The sequence below is a fragment of the Pelodiscus sinensis genome, chromosome 4, assembly GCF_052426305.1.
Source record: "Pelodiscus sinensis isolate ZL-2025 chromosome 4, ASM5242630v1, whole genome shotgun sequence".
Taxonomy (NCBI): Eukaryota; Metazoa; Chordata; order Testudines; family Trionychidae; genus Pelodiscus; species Pelodiscus sinensis.
This window is the reverse complement of record NC_143055.1, coordinates 31,222,182-31,244,851: the sequence shown is the minus strand read 5'-3', so window position 1 is coordinate 31,244,851 and position 22,670 is coordinate 31,222,182.

The following is a 22,670-nucleotide window of genomic DNA, read 5'->3' as shown; positions in this document are numbered from 1 at the left end:
GTGTGCTGTTAAACACTGTTGTACTTTTACCCACTAATATTAATATTATAGCATTTCAGACTAAAGGGTTCTGGAGCAATTGTTGAGAAGCTGTCTCAAGCATTTTGAGATCTACTGAGGAAAAGCACTATGTAATAACTAGGTATTAATTGTTAGTAGTATTATTACTGTTGTTTGTTTGTTTTAGCATGAATGTAAACATATTGACATATTTGGTTAAACTCTAGGGGTATGTCTACACTGCCACCCTAGTTCGAACTAGGGTGGCTAATGTAGGCATTTGAACTTACAAATGAAGCCCGGGATTTAAATAACCTGGGTTTCATTTGCATGTTCCTGGGCACCGCCATTTTTAAATGCCCCGTAGTTCGAACTACCTGCCAGGAGGTTTAACGGTACTTCGAATTAGGAGCTTTAATTTGAACTACCTAGTCCGTGCCGCATGTAGCTGCAGGCAGGGAGTTTGAACTACGGGGCATTTAAAAATGGCGGTGCTTGGGAACATGCAAATGAAGCCTGGGATATTTAAATCCTGGGCTTCATTTGCAAGTTCAAATGCCTACAGTAGCCACCCTAGTTCGAGCTAGGGTGGCAGTGTAGACCTACCCGAGCAGATGAATAGTCCCATTCATCATTAAAGTACTTCCGAGTCCTTCATAATGAAAGTTTCCATACAAATGCACAACATTGTGAAAAGTTTTGTGTGTAACTAAATATATTAATTGATATTATCAGGTGTTGTTTTAATGGCTACAATTCCAGAACCTCAGGAGACCCCTAAAGTAACAGTTAAGTCAGTTCATCACTGTTTATGGACACACACTTATGAGTAGAATTAGACCCTGTGATCACATACAAAGCATATTGGATAAACACTCAGGTGGAACAGATATTGTGGACTCATGGGCAGTGAGGTGTTTAGCATCAAAGGTGTTATTTGACTTCCAAAATTATCTCTACATTCTACAGTAGTTCAGCAAATTTCTTTTCACCATAAATAGCTCCCCTGTGCCAGTTAAAAAGGCCATGGCATTCATTTCATTTCATGGAGCATGAGCAGCTTGTTACCGGGATAGCATAGAATTTATCCCCATGTATCAATTTCTTTTTTTTTCAATTATAAAATAGTTTAAGATTTCTGAGAAATTATCTTTTTTATGCCTTTTTCAAATGACTTTGAAAATGGACTGGGTAAACTTTTCCTGGAATAAGATTTAGAAATGTTTACCATTAGACTCATAACTACTGCAATTCATTCTCATCAGTAACGTATTCTTTCTTAATCTTTCTGTATGAATATGCTACTCTGAGCGCCTGATCTTGCAGAGCTAGTGTAATCATTTTTCTGGATTCTGCTGGTGGTTGTACTGATTGTCCAGTGACTCAGCCCTTCATTATTCACATAGGATCCTCTTCTAGGCACACTGAAATTATATATTCTCCTTGGTTTCAATAAGCTTTGGATAAAGCCCTTACTACGAATACCAAGTGAGCATAAAATGGGCATAAATGCTACTGAATCAGAAAGGCAACATTTTAAATCCACTTTGTTCAAGTTAAAATGATCACACAAAGTGAAATGCAATGTAGAATCAGGCCCAATTACTTTAATTGGTAAGAGGCTGCTTGTATTTTAAGACTGTAGGATTGGGCCCTAAATGTCTTTCCTTTATCACAGACAGCATATCCCCGGGTCAGAGGCATTCAGCATTCCAAAAGAGGTAAAATGTTTGATGTTTATGCAACTTCTTGTCTTTCCACTTTTTGAACTCCCAACAATTTGTGTCTTTATCCACTTTTTGCACAGAAATCTAACGTAGTGATATAAATGTAGCCGTGTTAGTCTGGTGTAGCTGAAGCAAAATACAGGACTATGTAGCACTTAAAAGACTAACAAGATGGTTTATTAGATGATGAGCTTTCGTGGGCCAGACCCACTTCCTCAGATCAAATAGTGGAAGAAAATAGTCACAACCATATATACCAAAGGATACAATTAAAAAAAAACCACTTCCGTTCTGAAATTTGATTTGTCCTTTTCATATGTGTTCTTTTTTTAAATTATATCCTTTGGTATATATGGTTGTGACTATTTTCTTCCACTATTTGATCTGAGGAAGTGGGTCTGGCCCACGAAAGCTCATCATCTAATAAACCTTCTTGTTAGTCTTTAAAGTGCTACATAGTCCTGTATTTTGCTTCAGAAATCTAACGGGCATCTTTGAGTCTGACATTTACAAATGAAAAAGTAGACGACTGGCTACAGAGCTGAGGAAACTGAACCCAGACATCTCACAGCAGAGACCTGCTTTCAGATCTATAAAAGAAGTTGCAGACATGACAGATTAAAACAGTCATGCCAATGTGTAAAAAAATACACAGGCACAACAATAGCTATTTGACAAAGTACATTCCTCTAGTGAACTTCTGCTGTTGTTACTGATGCTGCTAATAGTCTAAAGAACGGAAGACAAAAGACTGAGTAAACTTTTGAATGGAACCATGAAAATAAATGTAACATCTAAGAACTCTTAGCTTGAAAAATTGCTGGCTAAGAATCATCATAGTTGCAGAAAGTTGTATATGGTTCTAAGAGGAATAACAGGTTTTAAAGAGGTTACTGAACTGCAGCCGGCTGGGTGCTGGCAAACTCACATAGCATAGGAGTTTGAATTCCAGGATTAACAGTTTGTTTATGCCAATAGACCTCCTACTTAACCCACAATTTTATACTTGATGTCTCTTGTCCCAGAGAATATCAGTAGATTAGATACTTTCACAAATGTATTATCGACCAAGTTAGCATGAGTACTGCTATGCTGCACACCATGGCCACTTGGACTTCACAGTGTCTACAATAATAGAGTTTAGATTCCCCTACTCCAAGAGCACAGACTGTTTTTGAACTAAAGAAAAAATCATTTTGTTCATCATTGCTTGTATTACAGTAATGCTGACAGACCTCTGCTAGGTCTGTGCTAAGCAGTCTCCTGCTAGGTTTGAGCTAAGCAGTGGATAATATTAATAATGGTACTAAACACTCATATAGTACTTTTCATTAGTAGATCCCAAAATGCTTCACAAAAGGAGGCCGGTATATTTACCACCATTTTACAGATAGGTAAACTGAGACACAAAGAGGGAAAGTGACTTTCCAAAGGTCACCCAGAGTAAGAGCTGGGAACAAAATCCAGGTCTCATGAAACCCAATCCAGTGCTCTGTTCTCCAGGCCACACTGCCTCTACTTACATTGTTCATACAACTGTTGAGAAGCAACCCCACCCCACAGACTAGTCTCTAAATGAATCTATCTATGCTAACAAGCTCAATAATATCTTAACATCTAAATAAAATCTGCATTAACTATTATCATTGAAGTATCTATGACACATAGTTAAGCAGTTCTGATTTTAAGCAAAGTACCTCCTAAAAATAAGTTACATGCTAAACCCGGTATATTTGAGAGATATACAGTGAGCTTTGTTAGCTTACTGGCTAATTAGTAAGGTTATGATTCCTTCTCCTTTTCTCTAGTCCTCCACCACTTGACAATGACTTTAGACCTGTGACCAACTGCTGAAGGAAAGAATTCAGTTTGTTTTGTTTCTTATAAGCTGTATAATAACACAATTCTAAGACCATTCCTGAATGTGGTTAGATGTTAATAAATGTTTTGCTGTGTGCTTGTGTTCCATCTGTGTGTCACCCAGCCCTGCACAAACAGCTGGTATAGCAGATCTCGAGCAAACTGCCCAATGTCCACAAGATCCTTTAAAAGGCAAAGTAACCCAGCCATATTCACTGTCAATGAATAACAGTAGTAGTATCCAACAAACTCTATTGGACCAATAATACATATATTCCGGTAACAATGGACCAGTTCACTTAATGGCAGGACTTTGCATTCCTACCAGGGCCAGACAAAGACACTGCCTCTGAGATACATCTTTATACCCTAATACAAATAAGTTAATACTGCCCCTCTGATATAATTAGTTACTGTCCCCTGATGTGGTGAAGTTTTACCCATCTTCTTGAATATGTTGGTTCAATCAAAACATCTTTATTACATACTATCATTCTAACTTTATCTTTTATGAGGTGTCAGTGTGTTTCTGTTATTTTGGGGAATGTTTTTTGTACCATCCTTGATATCAGGATGTTCTGGTACCACCAGATATCAGGATGTGTTTGCATGAGTATTCTGTGACTAGCACTTCTTAGGCATGTGTATTTGTGAAATATAAGCCCTTTTCTTGCCAGATTCTGTGAGCAGCCCCTGCCTCATACCAGGCCTTTAATACAAGAGCTTATGTCTCAGGATTGCTTCCTACAATATTCTCCTCCTTTTTTACTTTTTATGGGGAGGATATTTACCTAGCATCCCAGAAGAGCATAATTCATGGACTGAAGATTGCCAAGTAGGCTAAAAACTGTTATGTGGTGACCTTACTTTTTTATGTACACATTTATGTCCCATCTGTCCCTTATTTTGCATATACCCTCAAATGACTGAGGAACAAATTTTATTTTCCAGTTGTTCTTAGTCCTATATTATGGGCTTGGGAATGTTAGGTCCAGGGCTTTGATTGAGGAGTATAAGTTAAATTTACTATATACATTATTATATCTCATTGCCTTTACTATCTATCCATTCACCTGCTATGATTCAACTTGCTTTTTATCTTATTTGTTCATTTTTTGTTTTTAATCTGTTTCATAGTAGGTTCTTTGTTTTGTTTTCCCCCTCATGTTAATTGCCTTAGATATTCTACTTTCTTGGCCTACTGCCTATATACTTTTTTAGCACAAACATTTTGTTTTTAATCTCTACTCATAGCTGATTTTTACAGGAAAGTAGGTCTCCAGTGTGGTTAGATGTTGATAGATGTTTGACTGCAAGTGTGTGTTCCATCTGTGTTCTGCCCCAGCCCCATACAGAAAACTGGCATGGCAGGCTTTGAGCGAACAACCCAATCACCACATCTCCATTAAAGGGATGAAGGTATACTGCCAGGTTTATTGTCAATGAAGCATGTTACTAGTATCCCGAAGACACTATTGGACCACTAGTACATGTATGCCTGTAACAATGGATCATCTCAGTGAATGGCAAGAGTTTCTGTTACTCACAATGCCAGACAAAAATACTCCCTCTGGAATATATCTTTATATACTAATGTAAACACGGTACATACTGTCATCCTGACCTTATATTTTAGGAGGAGTAACTTTGTTTCAATTAATTTGATATCAGGATGTTCTGGTATCACCTGATATCAGAGTGTGTTTGCATGAATACTCTGTGCCTAGCACTTCTTAGGAATATGTATTTCTGTAATATTAGCCCTGTTCTTCCCAGATGCTGTGAGCAGCTTCTGTCTCACACCAGGCCTCTAATACAAGGGTTTAGGCCTCAGGCTCTCTTCCTACTACACTGGCTATGTCCACATACAAAAATGCTACTTGAAAATATCCATAGCTTTTTGTAACCTGGGACTGTTTGGAGAGCTGCACAAAGGAGCCTTGGAGGACAGGTGTCCCAGGAAACCATGAGGAGAAAGAAGAGGCTAGACCCGTGCATGTCACTGAAGTGGAGCAACGAAGAGATGGAGCCAGCCATGCTGATGCTGTGGGATATTGGAGCCTACCAGGTCAGAGACTAGCTATGTATCAGTCACAAGAGGAGAGAAAAGTAGCTTTTCACAGATGAGAGGGGACCCTGGATTCCAACCCTATCATATTGGCAAGCTGCCAACTGTTGCAGAACTGTGGTGGAGTTACCTTTCTGAAGAGTTGTAGGATACACTCTGCCACATTCTCTCTTCTGTAGGAAGATAGGGAAGGTGAAGCAAACTAAACCAAAAGGAGCAGCAATCAGAGATCCTGGGCGGACTTCAGTTTGCTGCACAACTTTGTGATTGGAGGTGAAGACAGCATGTGTAATAGTGTACTGATTAGTCTCTTTCCTAATGTGATTAACATGCAAGGATGAGATGAAGAAGAAAATCTAAAGGCAGTGGAGATTAAAGTGACTCTCTATGTATAAGATACTTGACTACATTTAAGTTTTACTGCAAAGATATGTTTATGGACCCAGTGAGAAAGACTGGTTAAATGGAAAGTTAATAAAGAGACACCATGTGGTTTCTGACCTAGATGGAGAGACATTAGAAGATGGAAAGAGGAAAAAAAAATCTGATTAGGCCAAATGTGGAGAGAAGAAACCTTTCAGGGATACAGGTCCATGTCTGAGCATCATATGGTGAAGTTCTGTTTGTGGTTGTGGAGATAATAGGTTGGGATAATTTGTGGTAGCCCTACTTTTTCTTCTTTTGGGGTCAACATGTCCAGTATGCAAGATGCATGAAAAGAAGCAGAAATAGTGCATAATCATTTTGCTCAGGGTTATACCAAAAGATTGCGGTATCATCTGGGTTAGTAAATTCCTTTCCAAGCATTGTAGTTTTAGGTGTGTTTAGCTCATTGGATGCAATTCCCCATTGGCAACACTGTGATGTCAATGTTACACCAAGATTTGAAGCTGTCACAATGTATCATGGTCTGGAAAGGGGAAAACAGGTTATAATACTATGGAAGGCCAATGCAATCACTGCAGTGTGCTTAAAGTTGTGCACACAGACTCAGGTATTCCAAGAAGGGAATATCTTTCCCAGACAGGAGACATAAGATTCAGACATAGAACTTGACCATGCTCTCAGTAAAACATGTATAACTCAGCAGTAATTATCATTACAATCAATGGAATTAAACTGGAGTAAAATCACTGGGACATCAGATTCAGTCAATTTGACTTGACTTTTCACACCAACATCAAGTCTCAGTCTGAATAGAGGGGACCAAGTATCCAGGAGTTTTAAGAGGTGACATCTTGAAGAGGCCTGGTATGTGTACGTCTTTGAGTACGGAGGATGAGGTCTAAATAAAGTTCTTCCTGTTCATGTATTAACTCATTCTGGAGTGTTAGGCAGTAGGGTTAAGACCTTTGATCCAGCCTTATTAGGCATCTTACATTATCCAAAGCCTAATTTATTGGAACTAGCAACCAGGAGGGTAGAAGTGGTGCCTATTTAGCCCTGATCAGGCTGACCAGCCTGGACTTGATTAGTAACAATAGTCTCTGCAAATTTCTAAAATGCACATTGGTCTCTTCCAGAAAAACTTCATCTACTTATATCTGTGCCACTTTTCCCTCTCTCTGTTGAGTTAGCATTTCCTTAAATACCGTGCTTTCTGACCTGGTACTCCAGGAAATGCCTGTTTAGCATATCAAATTATCATTTCCAGTGCTGCATCAGCATTTCTGGCAAATGCCACTTTTCGGCAGAGATCCATTATTTTTATGGGAATTTAGAACTGCAGCTCTGTTACAGAATATAATGACAGGATGCCCTCAAGTGGCAAAATACAAACTCCACCCAGCAAATTTTACATAGTTTATTACACAACCATTTTCTTCTAGAACAGACATTTTCCAGATGAATTAGTCCAGAGACGGAAGAGGTAATATAATGTAAGGTTTACAGGTCAGCAATCCAAAGAATGAGGAACCACTAACTGCTGGATGCTACTCAGCCCTTACCCTAGAGTAATAGCTTTGTCTCCCTGCTACACTACTCATGTTCAGAGAACATAACCTGACAAAATACACGTGAATTGCAAATTTGCATTAATTGTCATTTATTTACATAAATCCAGGCATAAGCCATCAACAGCTTGTGCTTTCCCATTTCAAAGTTATTCTGTAACAAACCCCACAGAGGGAAAATAAAAGCATGTATTCATGGAGGGCCTATAATATTTCATAAGTGTCTTAGACTGTATATAAATCCAACATATACATAAACAATAATTAAAAAGCATCCATATCAATAATTAACATGAAAACTACTTTCTGAATTCATACAAAATACACCTATACAGTGTCCAGAGTCCTGCAACAGAAAAAACAAAGTTGTTAGCTCTAGTTTTTTTTATAGAAAGGTCCCTAAACTTTTAGTTTGTATGGTGAAACAGAAACTTTAACAATCCTACTTTTGTCTTCCTACTCCCCCACAAGTATTGTGAGTGATAATATTACCAATTTGTATAGACAGTTGTCTGCTTATTTTCCAGATAGAAGTTATAGGTACTGAAAGAATGCCAAAGCATAAGAGGCTGGAATACTCATTAGAACTGCAAATACTATAATGATGAGCACCAAATAAGAACCTACATAGAAAACAGTACAATAATACATGGCAATTTGTTTACTCTCTAATTTCATACTTATACTTCCTCTGAAACAAGTGACTATAGATTGGCAAATAAGTGAAAAACGGCAAGACTAGTACTTGGCTGTACATCCCTGAAGTTAGTGTTTTATATTACTTCTGAGGTTTAACAGCATCAGATCAACAGGAGATCAGTAATGGGATGTGTACACTATGGGACGAGGTTAAATTAAAATACTTAACTTCAGTTATGTTCATTGCGTAGCTGAAGTTGAAGTGCCTTAACTCAACTTTTGGTGCTGTCTATACTGCAGGAAGTCCAAAGGAGTATACTCTCCCTTTAACTTTCCTTACTCCTCATGGAAGCAGGACTACCAGCATTGACCAGTCCCCCTCTTAGTTCAAATTAGCGTGTCTTCACTAGACCTGCTCATTCGAACCCTAGAAGATCAACAGCGGCAGCTTCAATCTTCTTTTTAGTGTCTTTAAAGTTTTTATTCCCATTAAACATACAAGTATTTCCATATAGATATTGTGAGCATGTAACTGTACACAGATTAATGTTGCTAGTTTGACATCAGCCATGTTGCTTGAGTCAAAGGGCTTGTCTGGTATTAAAATACTGTGATTTTTGCTCTTCTTCTGGAACATTGAGGGCTACAATTTTTCCAAAAGTACCACACTCAAAGTTTTGCATGAGAGTAAGGAGATAACAAAGGATGTAAGTCTTATTTGCATCTATGAAATGATTCCAACATCATTTCCAACATTAATGCATGTGCATTGCATCTATTAATGTACATGCATTAATGCTGGAAATGATGGTAATGCTGGAAATGATGTTGGAATAATCCCTGTACTGCACAGCATTTATTTCCATGACTCCCTGCCCAGGCAGCTCTATGCCCACATGATGTAGGCCTTGCCCTCTTACTCTCCCTTTCTGACTGCCTGGGTCAGCCTTTACATAAAAGAGCTCAAGTTCCACCCACAAAGCCGTCGCTATGTCTTTATTTTCACGGCAGACACTTTTATATCAGAATACTTTCATCACAGTGGCACCCATACCAAAGCCACAATACTGTAGTTAAGGGTCTGTTCTTTGGCATTTCTGTTCTAAAGCACTATTGTATGAGGTTGCTCAGCAGCTAAAATTCCCTCCATGCTGAGATTTGGCATAGAAGTGCTCAGCTCAAAAGCAATTTAATTTTTTTAAATTTTTATTTTTAACTCCCCATTGCTCCATTAGAAGGTAGGAAGGTGCACAACAATAAACCTGTCTGACTGACTGATTACTGATTCTTCTATATGAAGAGGAGCGAGTGATTTTTTTTTTTATAATGAAATGTTACAGGCTGTTCATCAGTAATGCAGATTAGGTAAATTTTGCTGGATGATCTGAAATCCCTGAATTATTCAGTGCAAAAGAAATAAAATCACCTTAATTTGACTTTTTGGAAAGCATACACGATAGGCTATGGCTGGGGACAGATTTCTATAATTAATAACACTTAGGCACTATGGTGATGGATGCTTTGGAAATAGACACACAGCAAGAAATAGGTAAGGGAACAGGTGTTTCAGAAGATAAAATGGTCACAGCTTGGATTAGAAAGGAACCCTCCTCTTCTCCCAACCCCATGGTATAAAACAGCACATCTGGCAAGGTTTGTTCAGCGTGGGGTTTCTTTTTGCCTTACTCTGAAGGCTTTGGTATGAGCCGCTCACAGAAACAGTGTGCCAGCCTAGATAGACCACTGCTCTGTTGTTATGTGTTTAAGAATGGAAAGGGTGCTTGGCAGGTCTAAATAGATTGCTGTAGCTACTTTAAATTCTGTGACTCCAAATTTAGAGACGGCTGGAAAAACTCTTTGACATATTACTCTGACACATTTATTCACCATATATATGTTTTATCATCAAGAACAACACTCACAGACATTATTAGACATTTTTTAAATTGGTGAATTATGAACGGTATATTGTAATGCCTATAATCAAGGCTTGGAATTCTTTGCCTTTTGAGTTGTTGGAGAATTCAAGATAAAGGCCTGGTCTCTGATGCCAATGATCAGTCTGTGTTTATATAGGATTAGATGATTTAACTTTAGAGAATAGTAACATGCTGTGGATAGTGTGAAGTTGCAGAATCTGAGCAGAAATTGGGAATGCATTGCCTTTGACGCCTCCCATGAGCACAGGAAGATATCCGCTGCTTATAATGGGAAAGCATTTCTGTTGAACTGTTTAGAATGGGAAATGGCCTCAACTCTTCCCTGCCTCTCCTGATTTCTGCAATTTCATCTTAAATATGGGGTTGAAAAGGAGTTTACTGAGGAAATATTACTCCTGAAAGTCTTGACCAATAAGTGCAAAATACATTTGACATGTGTACTGCACTATATACAAATGTTAAATCAATAACATTTGAACTGGGGGATCTTTTCTGATCTGCTAGGCATAGCCAGCATGGTTAATTTGCTGTGGGTCATTATTTATGCAAATTGGAGAAGCAAGTAAAGGTGGGCCTGCCTTAGCCCGTGTCATTTTCTTTTCAATAATTGATTAGTATCAATAGGCTGAGGAGACAGGGTCTAGTATACTGAACTACAAAGAGGTGCAGATTATCTTAATCAGACTTCTGAAGTAGACTCTTTACATTTTCCCATTTGTAAAAGGTGAATAGTACTAATTTTACCTGTCTTCCATGATGGTTTGTAATTTTGAGTTGCTTGTTTTTTACCCTGATTTAAAGATATGAAGTGCTAAGTATAATATATTATCTTGTTATATATATGATTTTTTTCTGCTCTTTCACCATCAGCATTTTGCTCTAGCTTGTAATTTGAAGGTGCCCCTTGCAATTGTAAAAACATTGCTTTAGGGATGCACATCATCACTGGGATGCACATCATCTGCAAATGTCTTTCATGAAGACATTGTTTATGGCAGTGGTAAGAATAAGTAAGCCATGGGCAGGACACAATTTGCCAGGGTTAGCCTCTGGGGGGCCACCAGATGTTTTATTTATCTGACTGTTTGCAGATATGGCTGCTCACAGCTCCTGTTGGCCATGATTTGCCATTCCTGGCCAATGGGAGCTGCAGGAAGTGGTACAGGCTGGGCCACCACTTTCTGCAGCTCTCAGTAGCCAGGAATGGTGAACCACAGCCAGTGGAAACTGTGAGCGGCTATACCTATAGATGCTTAGGTAAATAAAGCATCTTGTGACCCACTAGTGGCAAACCCTTGCAAACTGCATCTACATATTGCCAACTCTGGGCCTATGGCCACGGGGGTACCTTTTCTTACCACCAGAAGCATGATTCTGACCAGTCTTTCCTTTTTTGGAAGAATGTCTAGCACTAGTGGCAGTACAATACTAATGCCCACATAGAATGCAAGTAATATTCTAGCTTTCTCATGTGCAGTATTGTGCAGACTAGGAAGTGTTCCTTGGGGCCGTTAGTGGCTATTCCATGAGCAACCATACATGAAGACTGATAATATGGCCCTATATATATTTCATTACCAAAGTCAGTTCTAGGGTTACCCATTTTACTAGAGGATCAAGCAGAGAACTGGGCTTGGAGGAGGTGGAAGCACCAAAATGAGAAGGTTGCAAGATGCAAGAACAACAATGGCAACCTTGCTGAATACTTTGTGTACAAATATTGTTGCTCCCCAGCTCATTTCTAATGTGATAATTCCTTCTCCCTTTTTAACAAAATATTGAAAATATCTCAAGTAATTAGACTACATTATAGATTAATTACCCCAAATAGTAAGTTTCCAATCACAGCAATTGTATTTCCATAGGTTTAGCATCACAGAAAGCTTCTCAGTTCAGTAAGCCTCTGTTGGAAACACTGACACAATCTTCTATGGTTTAGTGTGTGTGTGTGTGTGTGTGTGTGTGTGTGTATCTGTGTGTGTAAGGGAAACATGAAGTACATATTTTATAGAGAATTGTTTCTGAATTATGGAGCTCAAAAGTTCTTCCTCACAGTGGATTTTATGAGGTCTTTAATTGTGTGGCTATTTCAGGTGATGGACGTGTAGTGATTAAAACCGGATGACTTAGCTCTTGATCTTTAAAAATTTAAATTGTCCTACAGACTCTCTTTTTTCAACTGTGAAATCAATGTAATCACTTCTTCTTTCAAAAGAATGTTCTATACTTCAATGGTTTGACACTATTTCCTGCCTTACCAGTCTTAGAGCATGATGAGAGACGTTATCAGATTTAAAAAAGGACAAAGGCCACTTTTAATTTAGTGATAGAAATGTAGCCGTGTTAGTCTGGGGTAGCTGAAGCAAAATGCAGGACAATGTAGCACTTTAAAGACTAACAAGATGGTTTATTAGATGATGAGCTTTCGTGGGCCAGACACACTTCCTCAGATCAAATAGTGGAAGAAAATCGTCACAACCATATATACCAAAGGATACAATTAAAAAAAATGAACACATATGAAAAGGACAAATCACATTTCAGAACAGGAGGGGAATGCGGGGGGGGGGGGGGAAAGGAAGGAAGGTAAGTGTCTGTGAATTGATGATATTAGAGGTGGGGAGAATGGGATGTTTGTGAGCTAATGGTATTAGAGGTGATAATTGGGGAAGCTATCTTGGTAATGGGTACTATCTTACCCATTACCAACATAGCTTCCCCAATTATCACCTCTAATACCATTAGCTCACAAACATCCCATTCTCCCCACCTCTAATATCATCAATTCACAGACACTTACCTTCCTTCCTTTCCCCCCGCCTCCTACATCCCCCTCCTGTTCTGAAATGTGATTTGTCCTTTTCATATGTGTTCATTTTTTTTAATTGTATCCTTTGGTATATATGGTTGTGACGATTTTCTTCCACTATTTGATCTGAGGAAGTGGGTCTGGCCCACGAAAGCTCATCATCTAATAAACCATCTTGTTAGTCTTTAAAGTGCTACATTGTCCTGCATTTTACTTTTAATTTAAATATTCAAAGTCCCAAGAGGAGACATGATCAATAAATGCATCCCTAAACAGCAGCAGAGAACTAGTTTAGTGCATACAGCTGAAAAGATTAATGAAAGTTAAAAAAAGGTAAACTATGTTGAATTGGTCACTTGGCTAGAAATACCAAAATTCAGCTTCTGTAATGTACAAAGTCAAGTGAGGAAATAATCCTGTGGGTGATGTGGTGAAATTATTTTTTTAAATGTTGAGTTCAATGTTGTGTCAATAAAATCTCAGCCTTACCTTATAGAAATGCCATAGATGGAATTCATTGGGCTGGGTTATGGTTTCATTTACACAAGTATAAATATGGACTTTATATAGTGTCTCTACTGAAGTCATTTTACCCTTGTGTGAGATTTTTCTCTTTATATTAAAATAGAGGCTGCTCACAGTTGACATGATAAGGAAAGCTGTATTTCTTTGCATTTTGGAGACAGGAAGCATATGTTATATATATATATATGTATATCTAGTATCTGACATGAATGCAGGCTAATATTTCAGGTTTGGGCCCAACTTTTTATTACTTACTTACCCTCTACTAAGGAGATATGCATCATTTAACATATAAAGAGAGCCGAATCAACACCTTTATAATCAGGCCCTTTATTTGCAGCCTAACCAACCTCCCTGGTTTTGGTTACCCCTCATAATTTAAAAAAAGGGGTAGTTCACAAATTCTCCTAATTTCCTTTCTTGTCTGTATCAGTCTTCACTGTTTATATATCTTAAGCACAGATGTATTAAATCAGATATTTTCCACTTTTGGCAGTAAAGCACCCAAGAAGTATAACTGGCAAACCTCAAAAGATTCAAAAGTGCCATTAGAAAAGCACCAAAAATACAGCTATTTTCTGAAAAATTCACACATTCTTCCTTATGGCATTGTTTGCCCTTCTGCCCTTTGACTGTCTTGTTTAGATTATAAACTCCTCAGGGCAAGAGCAATGTTGACAACATCTATGTGTAGTATGTAGTACAATGCGGTCCTGATCTCAATAGGGTTCATTCTGAAGGCACAATAGTGATGTGAATAATAATATAGTCTTTCATGAATAAGCATAGTTCTTTTTTAGTAAATATATGGAGATTGGGCATTTGATACTGATGGGAGGATGGAAGATGGCAAACTGGAAGTTTAGCTCAAATTGACAGCTTTAATTATTGAGGGGTAATGGTGGCATTTAGAACAAAATAAAAATAAAAATAAAAATAAATAGAAAGAACAGAGACATTATAGACGTAGGTCTTGAATTCTAGTTAGAATTTCACAGACAGCTAGTTAGAAAATTTGAATCATATGCAGAGCTATACAGCTATACTCATTTCATATAAAAATTATCTGTTTCATAGCCTGTTACTCTTTGGAAATAAAGTGACTTGATTTGGCATGAGTGGGTGCTAAGTAAATTTGAAAAATCAGGTGACTTATTTAGGTGTCTATATATGCATTAAAAATCCTTACTTTAGCCGCCCATTTTTGGACCGGTTGGCTTAAGATTCCACTGCTGACCAGCTATATCTTGAAGCAACGCAAATGAAGGGTATCTTCCTGCACAGTTTCCCTGTGCCTGCTTGTCTGAAGAGGGAGTCACAAAAATATGAAATGTCAAGTACTTGGCAATTCAAATGAGGGACTGGTGCTGCACGGCCACTCTCAATGCTGTTTGCTGTCAGATAGACGGACTCACAAACTACTGAGTTGCTCAGAAACTGTGTTCTTCAAAGAGCTTCTCTTTAAAGAAAACAATTGATTTTTCCCCATCAGACAGCACGGTGAATGATGCTTATACATACCAATTGCAGGTAACCTATTCATTTCCCCATATTCTAGTCTTCCGGGGAACTTTTCATAAAGTACAGGGCCTTGATTTTAAACATTTTAGTGTAGAGAAATCTTTTAAAATTACATTTTATTCAAGCCCACGAACATATATAACATCAGAATTCACTACTTTTAAATGTGAGATAAGAGAATTAAAACCATTCACTGTTTGTGTACTATCTATCACTGTCAATGTGAAAATTTTGTTCAGGCAACTTTTTTGAATAAGCTAGTGTATTTCTAGCTTTAGCTGGTAAAAATAGCCCATTTTACTAAATTATAGATGTAAAATGATCGCACTACACTTTAAGCAGTAAGAGCCATTGTCTGGTTTATAAGAAAAGGTGTGTGTCCCCTTAAGAAGCAGAGAGCCAGGAAGTGACTTTCTGCTACAGCTGCACATCAGGTCAGTATGGAGATGCTGACCCATCCCCTCTCCAGATGATTGGAAAAGAGCTGGGTCTATATGGGTGTGTCTACATTGGCATGATTTTGCACAAAAGCGGTCGCTTTTGCGCAAAAACATGCTGCTTGTCTACACTGGCCTCGAGTATTTGCGCAAGAACACTGACGTTCTAATGTGCAAAATCAGTGCTTCTTGCGCAAATGTTCTGACGCTCCCGCTCAGGGATAAGTCCTCTTGTGCAAGTGTTCTTGCACAAGAGGCCAGTGTAAACAGGTAACATCAATTTCTTGCTCAAGAAAGCCCAATGGCTAAAATGGCCATCGGAGCTTTCTTGCGCAAGAGAGTGTTTACACTGGCATGGATGCTTTTGTGCAAAAGCAAATCTTTTGTGCAAAGGCACATGCCAGTATAGACGCTCTCTTGCACAAATACTTTTAACGGAAAAACTCTTCCATTAAAAGTATTTGCGCAAAATCATGCCAGTGTAGACGTAGCCTTTATGTCCATGCTGGTACAGGAAAAAAGCCCTCTTTCACTTGGACCAGGTGGAGTAGCAAGGACTCTACGCATCAACCTCATGGTGCCATGTGCTATCAGACCAGAGTCCCATCTTCAGCCTGCAGAGAAAAAAAGCAGAACTTTGGTATCAGGAGGGGAGGATGAACTTGTTTCAGGTGTAACTTTGAGCCATTGCAGACCAACAAGAACTATGGGGAAGGACCCTCTAGTCCCAGGCTGCAGAAGCAGGCTGTTTGTAGTGCAAGGGGAGGGGAATTGAATCTTGTGCTCCCCTCCAAGCTGTAGCAGTCAGGCAAAAACAGGTGGGGGCATCTCCCCACTTCCAGCAAGCCAGAGCAGATGTGTGCTAAGGCAGATGGTAGAGGGATTTCCAAATCCAGCAGCCCTCTGACTTCAAAACCATCTCTAAGGACATGAGTATAACAATATTTGTGCATTGGATTTATAAAATGTCTACATGCATGTGTAATTGACCTCATACTTGTGAGTGTACATGTGATCACTGTTTGTAGGGCCTTACTAATTTCACAGTCCATTTTTGTCAATTTCATGGACATAGGTTTTTAAAAATAGCACATTTCATTATTTCAGTTCCTTAAATCTGAAATTTCAGTGTTGTAATTGTAAAGGAACCAAAAAGGAGTTGTGTTTTGTGTGTGTGTGCGCGCGGAGGGGGGGGGGGGTCACAAGGTTATTGAGGGAGAATTGTGATACTGCCATTCTTATTTCTGCACTACTGCTCTTGGCAGTGCTGCCTACACAGCTGGGCAGCTGAAGAGTGGTAGCTGCTAGCCAGGAGCCTAACACTGAAAGCAGAGCCCTGGCCAGCTGCAGGAGTAAGGATGTCATGAGTGTCCTGCCATCTTTACTTCTGCGCTGCTGCCTGCAGAGCTGGGCCCTTAGTGAGCAGCCAAAACTCTCTGGATGCCCAGCTCTGAAGGCAGCAGAACAGAAGTGAGGCATAGTATGATACTGCCACCCTTGCTTCTGTGCTGCTACTAGCAGAGCTCTGCCTCCTGAGATGGGTGCCTGACCAAGAGCCACCACTCTCTGGCCCATCAGCTCTGAAGTAAGTGCAGAAGAAAGAGTGGCAGTACTGCAACTCACCCCCTCTAAAATTACCTGGTGACCTCCCTGCAATTCCCTTTTGGGTCAGGACCCCCAATTTCAGAAATGTTGATGTCCTCTGGAAAAATTGTATAGTATAGGGGGGGAACACACAAAAGACCAGATTTCTTAGGGGAAAATCAGATTTCACAGTTCGAGACACATTTTTCACAGTCGTTAATTGGATAGGACCATAGTTATTTAGCCTATTGAATACATTTCATAACGAACCAATGTGCGGTCACTGGTGAAGCAATAGACCATACAATATATCGACATAGCTAAAAGTGTTTTCTGAAAATTTCAGAAGGTGTATTTTTACAGGAAACAGTGACAATCTGAAATCTAATGAGTTTAAAAATGAGTTAAAAATCTTTTCAAATACAAAACTAGTCCTTAAGATCCCCTGCTGATTTCTGTGGATTTTGCAAGTATAAATTGTTTTTTTAGTTTTCTCTCTTCTGAGCCCCACAAAGAACAAAGGAGAAACTGATTACAATGAAATGGACTGTGTGAGACGCACTGACAAATGCATCAAAATAAACATATTTTGTAATAAGGAAAAAATGATATTTTTTCTGATTTCTATCAGACAGAGTAATCTTAGGTTTTACCAGTAACAATAGCAATTGAAACATTTTCATAAAGAAAAATAATTTCAAGTTGATGACACTTATTCAAGAGAAACCACATACACAGTCAGGTGGAGTATGATATTCATCACTGTCTGCTGAAATATTTTCATTGGCGGTTGTCAGGTCAGGGGACAGAAGAGCTAAAACTGCTTGAACTATTTCTCTTTACTTTCCCTGATATTATTTTAAGTCAGCGGGCTGCATAAGGGTATACATGAGGAAGCAGGATTAACAAGGTGAAGAGATGTTTTCTGCAGTAGTGTAGAATCACGTTACAGATTCTTACTCGTTTATCATGCTCCTTGTGTTAGCATGAACATATGAAGAATGATCAAGAGTTTATTTCACTTTTGTTGTGATTACCGCTGTAAAACTATCTCTGCAAAATCACGGGTTACATTAAAATTTGATTCTGATGTGCATACAATCAATCAGTTAACCCTGTGTAGGACTTTTGAAGATCAATTATTTAGTGGCTTTACTCTCATCGTCCTTCCAACTTTATTATTAAGCTGCCTGTATTCTGAGAGCATTGTGAGCAATATTCTAAAGGGACAGATTAATCTGAGGGAGCCAGAGGCACATGGACACAACTTGGATGGAACAGCTGCTTAGCATTCTAAACTGTCACCTTCGTTTTTGTACATGTACCAGAGTCATTTTCAAATACAAAGAAAAGAAACTCCATAGGGTGTAGTTATGAGGAACTTGTACCCGAGGATAGGAGAAATGAAAGGAAAAGGTTATGGCCATTCATCCAAGCCCTATCAGTACCTTTGGGTCTGATTAGTTAATTGATCCCCTTTACCATGTGACTTCAAATAAGTGCTAAGCTGTTGGTAAAGCATAGCTCGACAGCCTCAATTAAAGCATCTTTTCTTGAGGAATGGAACATAATGGCAATCCTAAATATTTTTACATAGGGTATTTTTGCTCTATATATTAGACTGGACATAAGTCCAAATGGTTTGCATTCCACGAGGAGTAACGGTAGTTCGGACTAGGAAGCCTAGTCCGAACTACCTAGTTCATGCCGCGTGTAGCAGCGCGGCACAGGGTTCGAACGAGCAGGGATTTAAAAATGGCGGTGCCCAGTTTATGCAAATGAAGCCCGGGAAATTCAAATCCCGGGCTTCATTTGCAAGTGCGGTATGCCTACATTACCCTCCTAGTTCGAACTAGGAGGGTAGTGTAGACATACCCTCAGAGAGGTGATTAAGAAAAAGCAGAAAGCATATAAGGAGTGGAAAATGGGAGGGATCAGTAAAGAAAGCTACCTTATTGAGGTTAGAGCATGTAGGGATAAAGTGAGAAAGGCTAAAAGTCAGGTAGAGTTGGACCTTGCAAAAGGAATTAAAACCAATAGTAAAAGGTTTTATAGCCATATAAATAGGAAAAAAACAAAAAAAAGAAGAAGTAGGACCACTAATTACTAAGGATGGAGTGGAGGTTAAGGATAATCTAGGAATGGCCCAATATTTGAACAAATACTTCAGTCTTTAATGAGGCTAATGAAGAGCTTAGAGTAAGTTAACAAATGGGACTAAAGATAAGGAGGTAGATATTACCATATCCGAGGTAAAAGCCAAACTTGAACAGCTTAATGGGAGTAAACCGGGGGGCCCAGATAATCTTCATCCAAGAATATTAAAGGAACTGGCACATGAACTTGCAAGTCCATTAGCAAAAAATTTTAATAAATCTCTAAACTCAGGGGTTGTACCATTTGACTGGAGAATTGCTAATATAGCTCCGATTTTTAAGAAAGGGAAAAAAAGTGACCCGGGTAACTATAGGCCTGTTAGTTTGACATCTGTAGTATGTAAGATCCTGGAAAAAATTTTGAAGGAGAAAGTAGTTAGAGACATTGAGGCTAATGGCAATTGGGACAAATTACAACATGGTTTTACAAAAGGTAGATCGTGCCAAACCAACCTGATCTCCTTTTTTAAGAAATTAACAGATTTTTTAGATAAAGGAAATGCAGTGGATCTAATCTACCTCGATTTTAGTAAGGCATTTGATACAGTACCACATAGGGAATTATTGGTTAAATTGGAAAAGATAGGGATTAATATGAAAGTTGAGAGGTGGATAAGCAACTGGTTAAAGGGGAGACTACAGCGGGTAATATTGAAAGGTGAACTGTCAGGTTGGAGGAAGGTTAATAGCGGAGTTCCTCAGGGATCAGTTTTGCGGACAATTTTATTTAATCTTTTTATTGCTGATCTTGGCACCAAAAGTAGAAGTGTCCTAATAAAATTTGCGGGTGACACAAAGTTGGGAGCTATTGCCAATTCGGAAAAGGATCGGGATATCATACAGGAAGATCTGGATGATCTTGTAAATTGGAGTGATAGCAATAGGACGAAATTTAATAGTGAGAAGTGTAAGGTTATGCATTTAGGGATTAATAACAAGAATTTTAGTTATAAGCTGGGGACACATCAGTTGGAAGTAACAGAGGAGGAGAAGGACCTCGGAGTCCTGGTTGATTATAGAATGACTATGAGCCGCCATTGTGACATGGCCGTGAAAAAGGCTAATACGATCTTGGGATGTATTAGGCGAGGTATTTCCAGTAGGGATAAGGAGGTGTTAGTGCCATTATAAAAGGCATTGGTGAGACCCCATTTGGAATACTGTGTGCAGTTCTGGTTTCCCATGTTTAAGAAGGATGAATTCAAACTGGAACAGGTACAAAGAAGGGCCACTAGGATGGATATAAGCTGGCTAGTAGGAAGTTTAGACTTGAGATTAGACGAAGGTTTCTAACCATTAGAGGAGTGAGGTTCTGGAACGGCCTTCCAAGGGAAGTAGTGGGGGCAAAAGATCTATCTGGTTTCAAGATTAAACTAGATGGGTTTATGAAGGGGATGGTTTGATGAGATAACATGATCTTGGTAACTAATTGACCATTCATTATCAGTGGGAAATAGGTCAATGGAGGGATGATAGGAGTTACTATAGAGAACTTTCTGGGTGTCTGGCTGATGAGTCTTGCCCACATGCTTAGGGTTTAGCTGATCGCCATATTTGGGGTCGGGAAGGAATTTTCCTCCAGGGTAGATTGGCAGAGGCCCTGGAGGTTTTTCGCCTTCCTCTGTAGCATGGGGTACAGATCACAGCTGGAGGATTCTCTGCATCTTGGGGTCTTCAAAGTATTTGAAGGCTTCAATATCTGAGATATAGGTGAGAGGATTATTCTAGGAGGGGTGGGTGAGATTTTGTGGCCTGCACTGTGCAGGGGGTCAGACTCGATGATCATAATGGTACCTTCTGACCTTAAAGTCTATGAGTCTATGAGACAGGCCTTACATCCCTCCAGACCACTTAAAGTACCATAGTTGGGGGGACGCCATATTCAAACTCCACCACCACCACATACACAACCAATCTAAGGTACCTTTCAACCCCTGAGTTTTGGGCATGGAGCCCAGGAGGACAAGGCTAGGGGCACTCCAGCAAGGGGTGCCTACCATGTGCCAGGCTCCAGTTCATAGTCATGTGAAACCTGGAGAGGGATTGGGCCTCCTCTTCCCTTGCATGGGCTGCTCCTAGAGTCAGGTCAGACCCACTCCTGGCTTCAGAAAGCTCCACACCCTAGTCTGGCTTCCTGCCCCCATCACACCACAGCTGTGAGAAGAAAAGTCACTCAGGGGCGTTGCCTCCCACATCTGCCCAATCCCTGTGAATCCAGACTCAAAGAAAGGGCATCAAAAGTTCACCCAGGATGCCATTTTCTCCAATTCCAACCCTGAGCTCTGCGACAGAGCAACAGACTTATGACTTTGGGGGAAGGGGAGCTGTGTGCAAGTTGAAGGAAAAGATTAAGGTTGATCTGGATCTACTTGGAAGACAATTGTCTTGATGGAAAGGTGGCACCTGTTAAGTGTAGAATGATCGGCACAGTGAAAGTGAGATGCTAGGGAGGCCATCATTAGAGAACTAAGGACTAAAGGAAAAGTTTGGAAAAAATCACATCATTCAGATAGATGATTAATGGTCTGTATGTTGGAACAACTAACCTGAACCTTTCAAAAGTTGTCCCCCTCTGGAAGGGCTAGTATTACAATTATTAACATGATTATTTATTTTTAAATGAATATCACTTTGCAATTGCATGACAGTAACATTTGTCAGGTTTCTGCTCTCACATTATAATCAAAGGACCCAGTTCTGCAAAGGCATGACTGAGACCTACCTGTAGCATGCTGAGCATCATCAACCCCATCAGTTTCAGTGCCTCAAAACCCAAGAGGTTCTGTGCTCTGGCAACTTCAGATAACATCAAAGGGTCAGCACACAACAAGTCATTTAGGCCCTGACATAGCAAAGCAGTTAGAATTTATCTCAGTTACTTGTGTTCCACTCAAAATTAGAATCACCTTCTTTTTATTCTTGAAAACTTTACATCAAATACCATGAAACGCAGGTCTTAGGCTTATTTACACTGAAGGAACAAAATCCACAACATTTTAAACTTCCTGTGTGATAGCTTTTATGTTTCCCCAATCATTTTGGATTTCTCTCATGCATTTTGGATTTCTCTCATGTATAATATATAATACATTTGTATCTTCACAGACTGATAGGGTGCGTCTAGACTAAATGGCTCTGTTGACGGAGCCATGCAGGTGAGTTTACTAGACATAGCAAAATGAAGCGGAGATTTAAATAATCGCCGCTTCATTTACATCAAAATAGCCGCCACGCTGTGCCGATCAGCTGATTGTTGGCACAGCGCGGTACTCTAGACGTGGATCAGCTGATCCCAGAACCCTTTGTCGTCAGATCCTGTAAGCCTCGTTTCATGAGGCATTAGGGATCTGACGACAAAGGGTTCTGAGGCTGGCTGATCCCCTTCTAGACTACCGCGCTGTGCCAACAATCAGCTGATCGGCACAGCGTGGCGGCTATTTTGATGTAAA